A 3834-nucleotide genomic window follows, 5' to 3' on the forward strand; every position below is an offset into this window, starting at 1 on the left:
GGGCTGCCCACGAACCACGTGAGGAGTAAGGCTGATGGTTCTTGGGGTCTCTTGTGCACAGGTACTGTGTGTTTCAGGGCCTGGGTTAGCAAAGCTCAGAGCACACATGTGCTGATTCATCCCTCAGGCCTGGAACAGGTGAAGCAAGACCTGTGAGCTAGACAAGACACAACACACCCAGCCAAACCTGTTGGCCCTGGCCAACAGTCACTCAACTCCTTTACCCTCCCCTCCCCTGTCCCATCAGCTAGGACACAGGGAGAGTTGTGTCTGCCTCTTCCCTCAGCCGCTGCCTATGTCCAGAACCATCTCTTTCCCTTAAGGGTATCCATCTGGGTCTCCCTAGGGACTGTGTGTCACAAACCATCCTCCACAGTGGAATCTGAGTGATGCTGGTTCTAAAATGCCTCTCTGATTTTCCGCTCTGCTTTACATCTTCCAGTCATACCCCATCTGGCTACCGCCGGGGCTCTCCCACTCTGAGCTATCCTGAGGACAGCTTCTGTCTGTCTAGAAAATTCTTCCTGCTCTCTTTCTGGCTAACCCCCAGCAGGTTTCAAACTCTGAGTCCTGCTCAGTTCTCTCTCTGCACATCTCCATAGGCTTCCCATTCTGGTTTGCATGGCCTCTTCTGCTCCCGAGTCAGTCCTAGGAGTCAATCCATAGCCCCAACCTGCAGGTCTCCAAATGTATGTAGCCCAGGGGCTGGGCTCTGCCCTGCTCACCCTGGGGCATCCAATGCCCAAATCATTCTTGTTCATGGCACTTGGCATAGTTCTAAGGACTGAATGAACATTAACAGTATCAGTCTGTTTTCTGTGGCTAATGACATAATCCCCTAGAGTAGGTAAACAGAAAAAAAGAGGTTTATTTTGGTTCATGGGTCTGGTCCAAGGGAGAGGACCCACATGGAGGGCTGAATGGCTTTCTAGCCAGCAGCAGAAACCCAAGGAAGTGTTGGATTATCACTCGGCAAAAGAAAGGGATGTGCAAGTATATCTCCTGGTCCACCCTATGACTTTATCTAATTCTAATAATCTTCCCAATGAGTGGGGAAGGGTGTTAGATAGAGTGAGCAGCTAGTGCAAAGGGCCTGAGGAGGCCTGTATAGTGCACCAGCATGCTGGAACTCAGGACATGCACAGAGCAGTAAAGTGGTAGGTGCTACAGTATGCAAGCCTAGGGCTTAGATCAGGTAGAGCCTTTCAGGTATACCAAGGACTCTGGAGTTTACGTGGCCTTCAGTGGTAGATGTGGAGCCTGGTGGACATGGTGTGACTTACTTTTTAAAGTACCACTGTGGCTGCTGAATGGAGAGTATGGCTTTGAAGTGCAGTGTGGGAGACAGGTAAAGTTAGGGCAGCGGTCCTGATGCTGATGGTAACTAGGATGCCCTCATCAGGACATAGGGACAGATGGTCAGGTGGAGTAGTAGATTTCCTGACAGTTATCTGTGCAAATGGAGAAAAAGGGGAGGGCTGAATGGCTTCAGGGGTTTTGCTTCGGCTACCGGGTAGGTTGGAGGTAATATTTGTTGGTAAGGGAGAAATGGTTCAAGGCTCCAAGTGAAACTTTCTATTTTACTCCTGTAAGTCCGAGTTGCTGTCAGGATTTAGTTTTGTCTTCTCTGAAACTTGGATATTAATGTTTACTTTACACATTTTTGGTGAGACTCAAATAGGATCATTTTCTTCTGATGATATAAGGATGCCAGGTTTGTTCTTGGCCACGTGGAGGCTCCCAGTTGAACTCCCATTAGAGAAACACAAAGACAACTCCCTCTGATTCGCTAGCTATTGGTTCATTTGTGCAATCGTCTCTCCCATCAAGGTGGGAAGCTGGGAATAAGACCACTCTCTATGTTCATTTAGCATTTGTGATAGAGTGTTTATATGGCGTATATATTCAGGTTAACATTTATATGGAGCTAATGCTCCATATATATTTATGTAATAAATATAATGACCAATTAAAACATAGGTTATATACATATCTATAGTGTATTTCTGTATGTGTGCTAGATCCTGTCTTCAGGACTTTATAAATATCTCAGGGCTTTTTTTTTTTAAAGCAATAGTCTTCTGGAGATTATACTCTCACCCTCATTTTTCCAAAGAGGGAATTTGTTCCAGGTCCCACAGAGAGTAAATGGCAGAGGCAGAAGTCAGCCCCCAAAGCTCTAGTTCTGCTCTAGGCTGAGTAAACCTTCCCATCTCTGGCATGTGACCTTCAACATCTCTGGCACCCCGGACCTACAAGCATTCCTGCTTGAGTTCTTACAAAGCCCCTGTACATAAAAGCTTGACATTTTTTTTTGTTGCTGTTGTTGTTTGGGTGCTGGTCCTGGGGCTTGAACTCAGGGCCTAGGTATGGTCCCTGAGCTGTTTTTGCTCAACGCTAGTGCTCTACCACTTCAGCCACAAGTCCATTTCTGGCTTTGGGCAGTTAATTGGAAATAAGAGTCTCATGGACTTACCTCCTTAGTCTGGCTTTGAACTGGTGGCCCTCATATTTCAGACTCTTGAGTAGCTAGGATTACAGGTGTGAGCTAAGGTGCCTGGCCAAGCCTGCCAGTAATGATGACAGCACCCTCTTTGCCCCAGCCTTCCTCACTGCTACCAGCCACCCCAACCCTCTTGTCTTTTTCTTCTAATGTCCTGAGGTCTGTCTTCTGGCCTGCATTGCTACACACAGGCTGTTTTGGTCTTCAGCTCTCTCCATGTGCCCCACCTCCCTGCCAGCTGTCCAAGTTGCTTCAGACCCTTGCAAATATCATGTTTTCCACTCCTGTGTTGAAACAGACCACGTGGCACATGGAGCAGAGCACTGAAGGAAAGAGATGACCACCACCTGAACTCTTTATCTTTCCAGACACACTCAGCTAGAGGATAGGTCCCTTGCACTTCATTCAGTTTTGGATCCCTTCTTCTAGCATCGAATGGCTGGATACAAAACCAGAATCTAATGAACATCCACCTGTTCAGTTAGCACATGTTTATTGAGTGCTTATTACTTATTGGGCAGGCCAAGGTACTGGGGCTTCATTAGGCAGGAAATTACAGGTTCCCAGGGACTTGGGAGAGTCTTGCTTCAGAGCATCCTCCTAGCTATTGGGAAGTGGTGAACAAGGTGAGTGCAGTAAGGACCAAAAGATAGGAGGCTAGTAGGTCATAGGTGCGGCGCCGCTGTGAAGACAGGTCCAGCTGAAGCCACTCGCACCTCAAGCTGGGCACAAGCCTAAGGTGGAGGTGGCTAAAAGTGGAAATTGTTAAAGAGAGGGTTGGACAGTGCGTGTGCTGGCTTGGCTCCAGGCTGGAACTTTGGGGCTCAGTGACCACTCTCTGGAGTATAGATCCAGATCCCAGGCCTGTTGCTTAGGTGTGTCACCTTAGCCACGGCCGGAGCCCCATGTTTAGCATCGATAAAATGGGTTTCCAAATAACCTTAGCGGCAGTTAAGAGGATTAACAAGAGAGAATGCCCGGACAGCTTCTCCAGGCTCCCAGAGCAGAGGTTGTAATTACCTGACGCTCAAATGTGTCCCCGGTCCCTTGGCGTCCCCAGGGCCTGGGCGTCCACGGCTGTCTTCCCAGGGACCGGCTCTCAGCCTATTAGGGCGCGCCCTGCTTTGATAGATTTATTTGCTTGCTTGGGGCGGGGCTTGGACCGAAGCGTGGAGGAGGAGGAGGAGGTGCAAGGATTGGAGGCGAGGGTAAAGAAAGGGAAGCCGCGGAGGGGCAAGAGAGAGCGAAGCGGGGCCGGGGAGGAGTCGGGCTGGGCTGCCTGGGGCCCCGCGCCCAGCGCACCGGAGCCGCTGGTGACCGCGGCGGAGGCG

The sequence above is a fragment of the Dipodomys ordii genome, unplaced genomic scaffold, assembly GCF_000151885.1.
Source record: "Dipodomys ordii isolate 6190 unplaced genomic scaffold, Dord_2.0 Scaffold130, whole genome shotgun sequence".
In the NCBI taxonomy this organism is placed as follows: Eukaryota; Metazoa; Chordata; class Mammalia; order Rodentia; family Heteromyidae; genus Dipodomys; species Dipodomys ordii.